Source organism: Urocitellus parryii, chromosome 9 (assembly GCF_045843805.1).
Source record: "Urocitellus parryii isolate mUroPar1 chromosome 9, mUroPar1.hap1, whole genome shotgun sequence".
NCBI classification, from domain to species: Eukaryota; Metazoa; Chordata; class Mammalia; order Rodentia; family Sciuridae; genus Urocitellus; species Urocitellus parryii.
In genome coordinates, this window is record NC_135539.1 from 112,266,558 (window position 1) to 112,283,929 (window position 17,372).

Sequence of the window (17,372 nt, forward strand, 5' to 3'; positions counted from 1 at the left end):
GGTGAAAGCTAATTGAGAGGAAGAGTCCTAAGGGGCCAGGTGAAGCCCCCTTGGTCTACAGCACTGCCTTTCTGCTGATCCCCCCAAACCCTTTTATCAGGACATGGCTTGTTGGTCCCTGGGTTGCCATCATGAGGACACAGGCCTTTAAATATTTAACTTATTTATTTAACAAAGTAGAAGGAAATCTATTCCCAGCTTTTCTGGGTTGGTGTCTCGAAGTTGGGTTCAGTGGGATCACCAACAACCAGTCCCCTGAAATGTCTGGTCATTGGGCTGAGCATTGCCAGAATCCCTTCTCTTGGGGTGATAGGTCTGGCCCCCAAAACTACCTAACCCAGCACCTTGGAAGCACTACTCACCCCAGTTGATATCCCAGATGTCCTCACCCAAGGCTGGGGACATAAGGGGTAGTGGAAAGGCTCCAGGCCTCAGCAGCATCCCCAGCCTCCTCTCCTCCCTCGGCCCAGCCTAGCTCCTCCAATTCCCTTCTGTTCTTTGTAGGACTGGGCTGATAAAACACTGCCCTTCACTCCCACTTCACCCCAACTTTCCCCACCGGCTCCACAACCTCTCTTTGGGGCTATTGCAGGACCAGAAGCACACCTGTGGTTCCTCGAGCCTTTGTCCATCTCAGCCTCCAGGGCATATCTGTGCTCGGGGAATCTCACACAAACTCAGGAGCACCCCGTCGAGCCAAAGAGCTCTTATATCTTGGGGGTTTAAGTGCCGTTTGCAATAATGTTATGTCTTATTTATTTAGTGGAGTAAATATTTTATACTGTATGTGAGCAATCAGAGTATAATGTTTATGGTGATGAAATTAAAGGCTTCCTATATGTTTAATTGGTCTGTGTTTATTTTGTCGAGGGGGAAGAACCAGGTCTCTCTAAAATCATCCTGGCTGAGCTTTGTGGCAATGCCTGTAATCCCAGTGATTTGGGAGGCTGAGGCAGGAGAATCGGAAGTCTGAGGCCAACTTAAAAAACTTTGTGAGCCCAGCACAGTGGTGCCCACCTGTCATCCCAGCAGCTTGGGAGGCTGAGTCAGGAGGATTATGAGCCTCAACAAAAGTGAACCACTAAGCATTTCAGCGAGACCCTGTCTCTAAATAAAATACAAAATAAGGTTGGGGATGTGTTTCAGTGGCCAAGTGCCCCTGAGTTCAATCCCCGGTACCCTTCCAAAATAAACAAAAATAAGAGACACTGTCTCAAAATAAAAAAAGGATTAGGAATGTAGGTCAGTGGTAAAGTACCTCTGGGTTCAATCCCCAGTGCCTGGCCTCTTCCCCGCCCCAAATTATCCTCAACTCCTTCTTGGTTGGGGACCCTTAGCTTTTATCAACGTCAGTTCTCAGGATCCACCAGCAGATGGAGCCATAGGCAAGCACTCTGGGTTGATGGGCAGTCCCAGGAAGCTGTGCCACACCTGGATTGGGGAGTGTGAGAAGAGAGGAAGAGAACAGGAAGAGTGTGAAGTTCACAAGAGCGGGGGCATTTTTTTTCTCAAAGGTTCAGAGAAGAAGGTGGAACAAGCACCCATAACACAGCAAGAGAATAGGGAACACACCTGGCATGTGCATGGTGAGGATTTCGGCAGGCACCACTGTGCCTTGGTCATATCCTTTACACCGGTCCAGGTCAAGTTCACAACCATCCCTGCCTTCCCATTCCCCTGACCTTTTCAACTTTGGCCTGCCTTTCTCTCAATTTCTGAGTGGTTAATACAGTTAACACGTTGGCAAGGGTTCATTTAACTTATTTTAAAAAATATTCTATTTATTATTTGACTTTATGATGAAATTTTTCAAATAGAAGTAGTCAGCCTGATAGGATGAGCCCAGTTTCACAATTAAATCATTGTCATTTTGGTTTCAGCTATGTCTTGCTCCCCTCCACCCCTGTTTCCCCCAATCCCTGTTTTTTTGTGTGTTTTGTGAGTTTTTTTGTTTTGGAGTACCGAGGATTGAACTCAGGGTGTTTAGAGACAGGGTCTCACTGAGCTGCTCAGAGCCTCACCATTGTTGAAGCTGGTTTTGAACTCTCGATCCTCCTGTCTCTGTCTTCCCAACTGCTGGGTTTACAGGCATGTGCAACCTCGCCTAGCTGGTTTTTTGTTTTTATTTTTTTATACTGGGGATTAAACTAAAGAGTGCATTACCTCTGAGTTATAGCCCCGACACTTTTTATTTCATTAATTTTTTTTGTTTTAGTTGTAGATGGACACAATACCTTTATTTTATTTATTTATTTTTATGTGGCGCTGAGGATCAAGCCCAGGGCCTCGCACATGCTAGGCGAGTGCTCTACCACTGAGCCACAACCCCAGCTCCCCAACACTTTAAAAACAAAAAATTTCTTTAGTTGTGGATGGACACAATACCTTTATTTTTATGTGGTGCTGAGAATCAAACCCAGTGCCTCATGTGCTAGGCAAGTGCTCTACCACTGAGCCACAATCCCAGCCCCTCTCCAACACTTTTTAAAAAAAAAATTGAGAAAGGGTCTCTTGGGGTTGCCTGAGCTGACCTTGAACTTGCAATCCTCCTGCCTCAGCCTCCCGTTCCCAGAGTATTTTTAAAGCATGTGCCAGACAATTTCTTTTTGGCTATTTACACCTCAATATTTGTCTCTAAGAAATAGAACTTTTTAACAACTTGATCACAATACCATGATATCCAACAAAGTATGCAATAAATGTACTCAATTATATAGTCCATGTAGTTTTCCCCAATTGCTTAAAAAACATGTATTTTTACTTTTGGTTGGTTCAAATTAGGACCCAACTGAGAAAAAAATGACATTTAGTTGTTAAGTCTCTCAAGTTTCTCTTAATTCCTAATGGTTTCCCTCTTTTTTTTTTTAAGACAGAGTGAGAGAGAGAGTGAGAGAGAGAATTTTAATATTTATTTTTTTAGTTTTCGGCGGACACAACATCTTTATTTGAATGTGGTGCTGAGGATCGAACCCAGGCTGCACGCATGCCAGGCGAGTGCGCTACCGCTTGAGCCACATCCCCAGCCCATTTCTTTTTAATGCCATTCATTTTATATACAAGCATTTTTTTTTTTTCCTGCAGAGTGGTCCACGTCCTGTATTTAACCAACTGTTCCCTCAGGAATTGAAGCCAGGAATTGGAGAGAGGGTGGCCAGGGTAGAGTTGGGTAGGCGTGCCCCATCCATTCCTGGACCTTCTTTCTGGCCCAAGGTGGTCCCCCACCCCCTCCAGAACTAGTTACAGTGAGATGGGGATCTCAAGTGTCTTCTTATACTGCTGGAAGAGAAGACCTTGGTTTCCAGGGTGAGATCTGATTACAGTGGCCTGGCAGTTCTGACACTGTTGGCTGAAGAGCTGTGTAGTGCTCAGACTTTCTGACATCTAACACTGTCACTAGGTCTCCACGCACATTTGGAGGAAGCTTGATGTGCCCTGGTGACCGTATCACTTGACCTCAACCTGCCCTTCACTAGAACTTGAGCTTGGACAGATCACTCTCCTGCTGGTGTACAAATGAGCCTGTTAGGAGACCATTTCAACCGATTCAGCTGCAGAGGCGTTCGGCACTTTACAGTCCCCACTTAATGCACTCATTTCATCCAATAATGCTTGTCTACCTTCCTCAGGGCTGGACCCTCTGTGAGCCAAGACTTGGTTTCTAGCAGCTCAGATGGGGCTGTGAGGGAGGGACCTGGATCCTGGGGAGAATTTGTGTGCACACATGGGTGCATGGTACTGGGGATCGAACCCAGGGGTACTGTACCACTGAGCATCCCCAGTCCTTTTTATTTTTTATTTTGAATCAGGGTCTCACTAAGTTTCCCAGGCTGGCCTCCAACTTGCAATCCTCCTCCCCCAGTCTCCTGAGTCTCTGGGACTACTGCACCTGCCTCTGGAGAGGACCTTGACCCAGAGAACACCACACAAGCTGGCTGGCTTCTCAGTGTTTTGTTGCAGTGATGTGTGAATAGCACAGAGGTGGCTGCTATAGACTGAATGTGTCCCCTTAAATTATGCTGAAACTTAACCCCCAACATGAGGGCATTTGGGAGTGGGGCCTCTGGGAGGTGATTATGTCAGGAGGGTGAAGCCCTCATGAATGGGATCATTGCCTTTATAAAAGAGACCCAGAGAGCTCCCTCACTCCTTTTGCCAAATGAGGACACAGTGAGAAGGTGGCATCAGTGAACCAGGACCTGAGTGCTCACCAGACATGGAAGCTGCCAGAGCCCCGGTATTGGTCTTCCAGCCTCCAGAACTGTGAAAAATAAATATCTGTTGTTTATAAGCTACCTGGTCTCTGATATTTTGTTATAGTCCCAGCTGATTAAGATGGTGAGGCAGAGACAGTTATCTTTCTTTCAGTGACAAAATTAAGGCCTGAATAGATGATGTGATTTGCCCAAAGACAACTGATTCAGGGCTATTTTTGTTCTATTATCAAGTTTTGAAAAGTAGAGGTGAGGGACATATAGGAAGCCTCTGCATTATCTTTGCAACTTTCCTGTAAATCTAATATCATTCCAATATTAATGTTTTTTTGTACTGGGGATTGAACCCAGGGATGCTTAACCACTGAGCCACATTCCCAGGCCTTTATTAATCTTTTATTTTGAGACGGGGTCTCACTGTGTTGCTTAGGGCCTTGCTAAGTTGCTGAGGCTGGCCTTGAACTTGTGATCTTCTGGCCTCAGCCTCCCACATTGCTGGGATTACAGGCATGCACCACAGCACCTGGCTAAAAAGCTATTTTTTTTTTTTAAGTAGAGGAATTTTGAGAATTCCTCCTGCCCTTCAAGACATGTTGAAGGAACCAGTTATTTCTAACAGTATAAGGGAAACAGTAGGATAGAGGAACAAAGTTGGGGGAAAGGGGATTACACTACAAGGAGGATTTTTTGTTTGCTTTTTGTTTTCATTATTGGGGATTGAACCTAGGGGTTCTCTACCACTTAGCTATACACCCAGCTCATTTTTATTTTTTATTTTGAGACAGGGTCTCACTAAGTTGGCTAGGCTGGTCTTGAACTTGAAATCCTTCTGCCTCCGTCTGTCAAGTAGGTAGGATTACAGGTGTGTGCCACCACTCAGCTGGGAGGATGGGTTTTTAAATAGTGTTTTTTTTTCACCTAATACACAATAAACTTTTATGTTTTTGTGGTGGTGGTGGTACTGGGGATTGAACCAGGGGTGCTTTGCTTCTGAGTTACACCTGCAGCCCTTTTTAAATGATTTGAGACAGGGTCTAAGTTGCCAAGGCTGTCCTCAAAGTTGCAATTCTCCTGCCTGAGTCACTGGTTTTACAGGCATGCGCAACAGTGTCCTGCACACATGATGATCTCTTGAAAAACATGAGCATTTCAGTCAACAGTGCGTACATTTTCTCAGTCTTCGTGCATTAGTCACAAAGAGAACCATCAAGTGTCATTGATTCTACACCCTCATATCCCTCACATGGATTGTCTCATGGCCATCCTCACTGCCACTGACATCTATCATCTCTGTCCCAGACTATGGCAGTAACCTAGGCATCTCCTTTCTGCAGTCTCCACCCATTCCTCCACCAGGTCCAGGTGGTACTGCAGCCTGAGTTATTGTGCCAAAGCATTGAGCTGATCGTACTGTACTCAGCCTACAGCAGGACTTGGAGGAGACTCACTTCTGCACAGGGCAAGCAATCTAGTCTTCCACATATTGCTTGGTCCAATTTTTATTACCCACCAGCCCCTTCTCCCTCAGCCTCTCAAATGCTGTTTTAGCTGCAAGGAGCTGCTTCCACCATTCAAGCAAATTTTGCACATTGGAGCTTCAGTGCATTTGCATTTGGTGTGTTCTCTTCAGGGAAAGCCCTCTACCTCCTCTGCCCAGTAAAGTTGCATTTATTTCCCAGTCTCAGCTTAAACATCTCCTTCTCTGGTTCCCTGAGGTTAATCATTCTTTCCTCAGTCTTCCCGTAGCACATTGCTATTGTGGTTTTCATGTCCATTAGGCAGAAATATATTTGAATCATCAATCCTATGAGTATTTATTGACCAAACACCATGTGCCAGGGCTGTGACAGATGCCATCCATGCTGCCTTCTTGAATATCCCTGATGAAAGGAGTTCAGAGATACACAGATGAGGTTACAGAATGTGTGATGGGAGAACACAGGGTTAGAGAAGTGCACAGATGGGCGGGGGACCCTAGCTCATTCTGAGATGTGGCCCAGTGAAGGGATCCTAGAAGTGATGTTAAGATGAGATCTGAAGCCCAAGTACGAATTTGCAATCTGTTCTTGCACCAAGATCTTCCAGGGCAAAAGCTGTATCTTAATCATTGTTGCTCCAAACTTAGCTCTGTACCTACACCTACTACTCAATATTCTGGCTCACTTGGTTAAATGTGTGATTGAGCAAACAAAATGAATGGGCAGATGAAATCCTGAAGAAGTAGACAACCTCAGCTCAACACTCCTAACATCAGGTGGCTGGACTGAAGATGGTTGGTTTGCCTTTGGGTAACACATAGTTTATTGCAATGTTTTCTTTGTTTAGATTCACTTTAGTCATATGGTACCCACCTCTTTATCATGGGGAATACGTTCTAAGACCCCCAGTGGATGCCTGAAACTTCAGCTACTATGAGTCCTATACAGTACTATGGTTCCCCTCACCATATGTACACACTTACGAAAAAATTAAATTTATAAATTAGGCAGAATAAGAAATTGTGTTCATCAACTTTTCATTGTCATGACCAAAATATCTGACAAGGACAAATTAGAGAAGGAAAAGTTTATTTTGGCTCATGGGTTCAGTCCAGGGTTGGCCAACTTCATACTCTGGGCCTAAGGTCAGGTAAAACATCATGGCAGAAGGACATGGTGAAGGACAGCTGCTACCTAACGGTAGCCAGGAAGCAGAGAGAAGGAGAAGCCAGGGTGACCTACCTTCTCTCGCCATGCCCCACCTACCTTCAGTTACTGCTCAATTACTAATCTGTTAAATGTACTAATCCACTGATTAGGTTACAGCTTCAGAACCTAATCATTTCAGCTCTGAACATTCCTACACTATCACTTCAACATTGGAGGAGTCCTCACATCCAAGCCACAACATTCCACCTCTGGCTCCCAAAAATCTCATGTCCATCTCACAACGCAGAGTGCCCTCATTCCATCTCCGCTACTCCGAATGGTCTTAATAGCTTCAGCATTGCCCAAAGTCCAAGTCCAAAGTCTCCTCTGAGACTTAAGGCAAACTCTTAGCTGTGAGCCTCTGTAAAAATAAAAATCAAGTCATATGCCTCCAATATATAACGGCACAAAGTAAATATTCCCATTCCAAAAGAGAGAAATAGGGGCAGAGAAAGAGGAGATGGGACCAAAGCAAAACCAAAATCTGTCTGGGCAAACAAGTCCTGTATCTCTATGTCCAACTTCTGGTGCACATGGCAAGGGCTTGGGTAGCTCTGCTCCTGTGACCTTGTCAGTTGCAGTCCACATAGTTTCTCTCTTACCTGACTCTGTCTGCAGCCAGCAGCTTTCCTCAGCAGACACTCCATGTTACTGATACTTTTCAACCCCAGGTGTCTCCATTCCAGCTTTGGCTCCACCTTCAAAGCTTTATGCATCACTTTCTCATGTGCTGCCTACAAGGATTCAAACCCTACTACACTTTTCCTGGCTTCCCAGGTCTTCCTATGAAATCTCAGGGGACAGCTCCCTAACTCCAGCATCCTGTATTCCTACAGAACCAGCACTATATGAACAATGCCAAGATCTGCCACCAGATCCAGCATTATCCAGTTCCCCTTGGACTTTGGCTACAGCAGCCTTTGAATACCTGGGAAAGATGAGCATGGTGACAAATCCTGGAGAAACAACTTCCTAGGCACCCCTGGGTGAGCACTATGCCCCCAGGGTCTATTCTTGAGGAGTCTCACTTTTACCCCCTCAAGCAGGTGATGGGTGTGATCTTGCTGATTGATGAGACGCCCTCAAGGCACATTTCCTACTGTCTCTATACAAAGTACTTAGCTTTTCTTTAACGGTAGTAATCTCTTTAACGACACCTTCCTTGGTCCCAATTTTACACAGGCTTCTTCTGTGACCAAACTACAAGTCTTTCAAATCTTTCTTCTTGGCTTTCTGCTCCCAATTATCACAGAAAGTCTGGCTAACAGCTTCCAGCAGTACCCATGCTACCACCTGAATGCTGTGCTGCCTTGAAATTTCCTCCACCAGATAAATTAGTCCATTGCATTTAAATTCATGAACAAAAATGTAGACAAGTTCTTTGCTACAATGTGACACGAATGACCTCTAATCCAATTTCAAATGGAGTCTTATGAGCCATCTTTACTATTTGTCTTTTTTTTTTTTTTGGAGGGGGGTTAATGGGGACTGAAGGACTGAACTCAGGGGCACTCGGCCACTGAGCCACATCCCCAGCCCTATTTTGTATTTTATTTAGAGACAGGGTCTCACTGAGTTGCTTAGCGCCTGGCCATTGCTGAGACTGGCTTTGAACTTGTAATTTTCCTGTCTCAGCCTCTCAAACTGCTGGGATGCACCACCGTGCCTGGCCATTATCTACATTGTTATCAACATTCTGGTCTTCTGAGTTTCCTCCAGAATCACCCATTAATCTCCATTTACCACATTTTAAAACTTTTTTAGCCTGCACCTCCAAACTTTCCCAAACCCCTTTCATGAACCAGTCCCAAAGGCTTTTAAACCACATGGTAAGATATTGTCATAGCAAGAATCCCACTTCTCACCAATCTCTGTGTTTGTCAGATTTTTGTCATTATGACCAAAATACCCAACAAAAATAACTTAGAGGAGGAAAAGTTTATTTTGGCTCACAGTTTCAGAGGCTCAGTCCATAGTTGGTCAACTCCATTGCTCTGGGCTCAAGATGAGACAGAACATCATGGCAGAAGGGCCTGGTGGAGGAAACCTACTGACCTCATGGTAGCCAGGAAGTACAGAGAGAAGGAGGAGCCAGCCCTTGAGATATAATCTCAAGAGCTTTCCCTCAGTGATCTACCTCTCCAGTCGTGTCCTAAGTGCCTATAGGTACCACCCAGATAGTCCATTTAAATTATCAATCCATCAAATAAATGCTCTAATCCACTGATTAGGTTATAGTACTCAGAACCTAATAATTTTATCTCTGAACATTCCTGCATAGTCTACACACGACCTCATTTCCAAATTACAAGAGAGATTAACAATAATAATAATAAAATAGAACAATGTTAACATTATACTATAATAAAAATTATATGAATATTGTCTCAACTGCCATGGATAGTGTATACATCGTGGACACTCTGTACAAAGGGATTATTTGAATCTCAGGAAGGATGGAATGGGATGGTACCACATTTCATCATGCTACTCAGAATGGCAATTAAAAACTTATGGATATTTATTTCTGGAATATTAATATTTTTGAATCGTGGTTGACCATGGGTAATGGACCACAGAAAGTGAAACCATGGATAAGAGAGAACTGTTGTACTGTGTCGGTGGTTTTATATTTTTTAAAATGAGTAGTGTTTTTTGTTTCAGTATACTTTAAAATTGTCTAATGTATGAGCTACTGTGAATTGTATGGGTAATATTTTTCTTCAAATATATTAAAAAGTTTTCTTAATGTGAAAAAAGGAAAAAAATTAAAGTTGTGAAGGGCTGTGGAAAAAATTATAGGGAAATGGGCAGGGGGTAGGGGAAGTAAGTTCAGTCAGGTACCAAGGATGGCCTTGCCTTTATGTTCAGGAGTTCAGAGAACATGCCCGTTGGATAGCTCTCTTGGTCACAACCAGGGCCAGACCTTTTGAGTGACAGTCACCTACCTCTAAGAGTATGATAGTTAATTTTGTGTGTCAACTTGACTGGTCAGGCATTATTGTGGGTGTTTCAGAGAGGGTGATTTGGGATGAGATTAATGTTTATATTGGTTGGTTAAGTTAAGTAGACTGATGTGAGTGGGCCTGATCTCAACAAAGTCCCAAGAGAAGAACAAACAATGGATTATTTCCTTATTATGAGGGAATATCTCCAATCTGATTGCTTTCAAACTGGGATATTAGCTTTTTCCTGGGTCTCGAGCTGCCAGCCTTCACTAGAACAACACCATCAGCTCTCCCAGGGCCCTGGCTTCCTGATTCACCCTGCAGCTCTTGGTATTTGTTAGTCTCTGTAATGGTGTCATCCAGTTCTTTATAGTAAATCTCTCCACACACGTACATCTATTTGTTGTGCTTGTCTGGAGAACCCCGATTAAATCATGTGACAGTGTGAGAGGCATGGGGCTAGAGGGTGCCCAGAAAGGGCTCCTAGATGTATTTACTAACACCAAATAAATCACCAACGCATAGGAGCCAGAACTGGGGATCAGGGCTGGGGTTATGGGTCAGTGGTAGAGTGGTTGCTTCACACACGTAAGGCACTGAGTTTGATCCTCAGCACCACATAAAAATAAGTAAATAAAATAAAGATATTATAACTAAAAAGTAAAAAATATATTTCAAAAAAAAGAACTGGGGATCAGCCCCCCTCAGTTTACAGATGAGAAAAAAAAAGGTTCAAGAAGAACAAGAAGGGGGCTGGGGTTGTGGCTCAGTGGTAGCACACTTGCCTGGCATGTGTGAGGCACTGGGTTCGATTCTCCGCACCGCATAAAAATAAGTAAAATAAAGGCCCATTACCAAAATACAAAACAAAACAAAACACCAAGATGGAAGTTTCCACTAACCTCACCTCTTTGCTGAAGTCTGGAATCCCCTTAATTGGACACTATAATTAGAAATAAGACTTTTAATTATCCCTGGGAAAATATCCCTGGGAAAATAAGGCACTGACATGGTTTTCTATGAAAATTAGAAACAACTGGATGAAATGTTTTTCTGAAGAGCAAAGAAAAAAAAAAAAAAGCTTTTTAATGATATGGATGGAGTCTTGCTGTGTTGCTCAAGCCTGTCTCAGATTCCTGGATTCAAGAACTCCTCCTGCCTCTGAATTGTGAGCAGCTAGGATCACAGGCACGTTATCACCTCACCCAGTTGAAGAGCAATTTCAGTGATGACAGGGTGAGGATTACTGGGGACTGAACCCAGGGCACTCTACCACTGTGCCGCGTGTCCAGAGCTTTTTCATTTTTTATTTTGAGGCAGGGTCTCACTAAATTGCTGAGCCTGGCCTCAAACATGTGATCCTCCTGCCTCAACCTTCCAAGTTGCTGAGATTACAGGCATGCAAAAAGCAATTTTTGATGAGGGAAGGCGCAGGGTAGTCCCTACTCTCTTAAATATTCCTATCAATGAGTTTCAGAGATTCGAAGAAGCAAACTATGCACAGCAGAGTTTGGTTCCAAAATAAAGAGGTACTAGGGACAATGAAGACTGGGAATTCCAGGAGCAGAGGAGCCCTACAATCTCACCTCCTTACTACTGGCCCAGACCACAGTACAATCTGTTATGCTAGGAAGCTAAAGTGGACACGTCTAGGGGATGGATGGCTGAAGTTAGCCCAATCCTTAATTCTAACAAGCTCATGGAAACTTTCTGAACACACAGACATCTAGCAGTAGCTTTTGCCTCATTTTTTTTTTTTAAATAGCATTTTGGCTGGGCAAAGAGACACATACCTATAATCCTGGAGAGTCAGGAGGTTGAGGCAGGAAGATGGAGAATTTGAGATCAGCCTCAGCAACTTAGTGAGATCCTGTCTCAAAATGAAAAGTTAAAAGAACTGGGAATGTAGCTAAGTAGAATGCTTACTTTGTAAAGGTGAGGTCCTGGGTTCAAACCCCAGCACCACAAAATTTTCTGAAAGTGACAGTTCTACGTATGCTGTCTTTTCCTGATTACATGAGGCTTGTTGTGCATAGAGTGGGCAGGCAGCAGGGTGTTTAGAACAGCAAGGCCACCCATAATTTCAAATCTTATGTATCACTCTCTGTTTTGTTTTGGTATTGGGGATTGAACCCAGGGGGGCTCTATCTCTGAGCTGCATCTCAGACCTTTTTCTGTTCTGTCTTATTAAGTTGCCCAGGCTGGCTTCAAACTTGTGATCCTTCTGCCTCAGCCTCCTGAATCACTAGGATTACAGGCTTTTTTTTTTTTTTTTTTTTTTTGCTTGTGTAAACCTCATGATTGAGTATTCGTTTTAGGTCAATAGCTTGCAAGAGAAAACCATGCTCCCCTTGATTATTGTCTCTGCCCTTCCTATTTAGAGCATGGACAATGGGCAAGATGGTGAAGGTAGTTGGATGGGTAAAGGAAATGAAAATGTTCTTTGGTAAAGACATACCTCAGGGGACATAAGAGCTGTCTTCAGCTATTTAAAGAGCTGTCACAGGGAGAAGGAAAGAGTTTTCCCTGAGTTCTCCAGAGATCAGAATGGGGATGGGAGAGTTACAGGAATACAGATGTTGGCAGTCACAGGGTAAATGACTCTGCATTGGAGGTAATGACATACAAGCTGGAAGGTACTTGGAGCACAGTTGTGAAGACCAAGTGCTTAGGGATTGTTGGTCTACATTATCCAAAGTAACTTCTAACCCTGAGATTCTCTGATATGAGGCTGTGGACCGCAGTCATTTGCAGTAATGGCTGGAAGAGGTTGAAGTATAACCAAAGAACCATACCTGTTAGTCTGTGGTATATAAAGCATGTGCTATGGTCCTCAGCCGGAATACACAAGTGGCTGTGATTCCATGGGCGATAAAGAAGTATCCACTTTTATTCCTCTTTTGTTAAGAGTACAAAAGAGATGGTGGTACTGTTTGCAGAACTAGGAAAGCAATCATGGAAGGGGTGACTACTCTTATCACCTGTGCATGGCTCAAAATAATTGCAACAGAAGACAGGTATGCTATATTATCTAGCCTAGAGAAGGAAGGAAACCTTTTTCTTAATCTTTGTATACTAAACTACAGGGTTTCTTTTTAAACTTACACTATAAACTATACATATGTAAGGAAAGAAAATCTGACACTTGCCACAGGTGGATGAACCTTGATGACATTATGATAAATAAAATAAGCCAGACACAAAAAGATAAATACTATATGATTCCACAGACATGTTGCTCAAAGCTCGGTCCTAGTGCCAATCCAATAACGAGGACATGGTTTTGAGAAAAAGGAAAAAGGTTTATTGCTTTGCTAGCAAAGGAGAAACCCAGGGGACTCCTGTCACAAAGGCTGTGATCGCTGCCCATCAATAGGAACTGGGGGCTTTTAAACAGGTGATTCAGAGAAAATGAGATTTGGGAGGAGAGATCAGGAAGGAGAAGAGAAGGGAAAAGAAGATCTGGGAGGAGAGGTTAGAGAAAAGAGGATCAGAGAGGAGAAGATTGGGAAGGAGAAGGTTAGGGAAAAGAAAAATACATGTAAGTTTCAAAGCATCAAGTGAACCGCTGTTTCATGCAGAGTACTCAAATTTGTTAAGACAGAAAATAGAAAAGTAGTTTCCAGGGACCGGGAGAAAGAGGAATGCAAAGTTATTGTTTAAAGGGTTCAGAGTTTCCGATGTGCAAGACAGTGTTCTGGAGTCGATAGTGGTGATGATGGCATGACAATGTGAATAGACTTAGTGCCATGACAATGTGAATAGACTTAGTGCCGATGAACTGTAAAGTTACAAAGGGTTCCGATGGGGCCTGGGGATATGGCTCAGTGTAGAGGAGCACTTGCCTAGCGTGTATGGCCCTCAGCACCACCAAAAAAATTTTCAATCCTCAGCACCACCAAAAACAAAAATTAAGATGTTACATTTTAGCTGGATGTGGTGTCCTGTGCCTGTAATCTCATCAACCTGAGGAGGAGGCTGAGGCAGGAGGATTACAAGTTCCAGGCCAGTCTCACAATTTAGAGAGGCTCTAAGCAATTTAGTGAGACCCTGTCTCAAAATAAAAAATAAAAAGGGCTGGGGCTGAGGTTATAGCTCAATGGTAGAGCACTTGCCCAGCGTGTGTGAGGTACTAAGTTCAATTCTCAGCACCACACATAAATAAATAAAGGGCCATCGACAACTAAACAAAATACTTAAAAAGAAAAAAAAAAGGGCTGGGGATGTGGTTCATTGGTTAAGCGCCCCTGGGTTTAATCCCTGTACCAAAAAAAAAAAAAAAAAAAAAGTGAATCACCTTTTGTTCTGAGAGTCCTAGCCTGCTTAACACTAACAGCTATTTTCTTATTCATCATTCCAAACATTTCCCATGTATCTGTATGCATATATTTGCATATACATACCATAAATTTACCTGTTAAAATTCATACTATGTACATCTTGCCTTTTTTTCAGGAGGTGATTTTTTTTTTTCTGGTCCAGGGATTGAATTCAGGGGCACTCAACCACTGAGTCACATCTCCAGTCCAATTTTGTATTTTATTAGAGACAGGGTCTCACTGATTTACTTAGCACCTCTCTATTGCTGCGGCTGGCTTTAAACTTGAAATCCTTCTATCTCAACCTCCTGAGTTTCTGGGATTAAAGGCATATGCCACCACGCAGGGCTCAGGAGGTGTTTTTTTAAAGATATTCTTATGAAGCAAACTATTGTGTGTGTGTGGTGGGGGGGGATTTAACGCAGGGGACTCTACCACTGAGCTATGCCCCCAGTCATTTGTTTTTGAGACAGGATCTAACCAAGTTGTTGATGCTGGCCTTAAACCTGTGATTCTCCTCAATCACAGGATTACAGGTCTATGCCACCATGCCTGGCTAGCAGGATACATTCTAAATGGCTGAAAATATTACATTGTACAGGTGGATCATATTTTTAAAAATTGACCCTTGATGGTAAACACATTATTTCCACTATTTAGAATGAATAGACCTTATCCTTCTGTATACCTATGTGACTGCATCTCTAGAAGTATAATCATTGAGTTAAAATGTATGTGCATTTTTTATTTTGGTAAGCCATTGGCCTCCAAAGAGTAATAGTTGATGAGAGTGAGGGGCTGGAAGGATGTCTACAGCAGGAATGGGAGGGGTAATGCAGCCGTGGTAGGCACTCAGGGTCTGCTTCCTAACGGAAGTCACAAGAACAGCCACAAGAAGGCAGGAAGTTAAAAGGCACATTTGAAAAACTGTGAGGCTCTCATCCTCCCAAACACTAAGAATTAAACTCTAAAATTGGTACGTAAGGGGCGAGTTTACATGGAGCTGACTGCCTTCCAGGTAAGAAGTAGGAAAAGGTGGCAGTTTGGCTAGAATTTAGGAAACTGTTTTAAGACAGCTAAAGAGAATGTGTCTGCAGAAGGATCAGTAATAAACAGAGGCGGCTTAGGAGAGGAGGGTGTTGGGGGTGACCTGCCCCACACTGTTCACACAGGGCTGTCTTGCTGTGACAGCTGTCACCCTGTTGTGCAGCTGGCACATCCAGTTATTACAGAACACTTATCTCATCCAACCAGCTCCCTCTGCCCAGACGCCATGCTCAACCATTAGCCTGAGAGTCAGGATTCAGCTTTTCATATTAATTTCTCTACAGAACCAGAACTGTTTGCTTCATGAAACCTTTTCTTGGGTTCTTTTCCAACATGGAGAATGCCCCCATTCTCTCCCTACTTTAGGGGTCTCCCACTGGAATCTGATTGATACAGTTGATCAGTTGTATGCATCACAGCTGCATTTTCTGAGAATTAGGGAGGAGCGGAAATTTTAAAAAAAAGTCTAAAGGGCTAATAATTTTCCCACTTTACAGAATGAGTCTAGACAGAATTCAAATGTTCTTCCCTTGAGAGTCAGAAAGAAGAAGCTGGTGGCTGTGTTACTCTCCTGAACTGGCTATACAACTCACAAGCTAAATTCTCTAGCACAGCAAAACTAATTTTGTTTTGCTGCTAGATATAGAAAGTAAGGAAGAAAAAAGGTGGTATTCCACATTTTTCAATTAGCACCAAGTCTTGCAAACTCCACCTCTTTCAGGAAATGTTCCTTAATGTAGCAGGAGGTGGCAATTTTATTCTCCCAATCCCTCACTTTTCTTCCCTTTCTACAACACTAAATCCTACTTAGAGCTGCACTATCCCTTCATTTATCAGCTTGACTGACCCTCACATCTTCTCTGGAGCCTTAGCTAAGTCCCCCCGCCACCAGTATTTGTAGTTGAACCCAGAACCTCACATATTCTAGGTCAGTGCTTTACCGAGTTAATCCTCAGTACCTTAAAACATTATTATTATTATTATTATTATTATTATTATTATTATTATTGAGACAGGGTCTTGATAAATTGCCCAGGGTGGCCTCAAACTTGTTATCCTCTTGCCTTAGCCTTCCAAGTAGCTGGGATTACAGGCAGGTGCCACAGCCTTTGCTGAACTCTTTGTTCATGCAAATAGGATCAAGAGAGAATGTGGCTGGGTGTGGTGGTACACACCTGTAAATGACTTCGGAAGCTAAAGTAGAAAAATTGCCAAACTCAAGCCCAGCCTCAGCAACTTGATGGGACTGAGGATGTAGCTCAGTAGTAAAGTGCCCTGCGGTTCAATCCCAGTGAGAGAGAGAGAGAGAGAGAGAGAGAGAGAGAGAGAGAGAGAGAGAGAGAAGGAGGGAGGAGAGAGGGAGGTGTGTGTGTGTGTGTGTGTGTGTGTGTGTGTGTGTGTATTATGAGAGATTGTGAAAGGACGCAGAATGGTGGGAGTCATAGTCAGCAACAAAGGTCTCTGAGGTCATCAGTGTTGCCAGTTGTCCAAGATGAAAATTCCTAGGGAAAAAAGAAATCCTCTTGAGTTTCTTCTAAAGTAACAGTACAGTATCTTGATGGCTCTTAAATTAATAGGAAAAAATTTTCCAGTCACTGATTATAAAATGCAAGAGTTGAAAAACCCTTCTGACTTAAAATTTGAAGCCATATATATAAGTGTGTGTGTGTACATACATTCATTCATGTGTGTGTGTGTGTGTGTGTGTGTGTGTGTGTGTATAATGATTCCTGAAATGAATTGGTTCAACGATCCAGAATCTTCAACAGTAGAGTGGATTTCATGAGCTTTTATCAATTAAGGAACATCTTTTTCAAAGGGCAATGAGAAACAAAGCGGTAAGTTCCCTTCTTTCTCTAGATCCTCCATATTAACTTTTATAAACCCAGGAAAGTGTATTTATCAATAAAACTGCATTTGCCAATAAAATTATTTTTGGTTAGAAATATTAGTAGAGGAAGTAGTAGACTGGGTGTAGAGATCAAAGATTCAAATTATATGATGTTATTTTTTTTTTAAAGAGAGAGTGAGAGAGGAGAGAGAGAAAGAATTTTTGATATTTATTTTTAAGTTCACGGTGGACACAACATCTTTGTTGGTATGTGGTGCTGAGGATCGAACCCGGGCCGCACGCATGCCAGGCGAGCGCGCTACCACTTG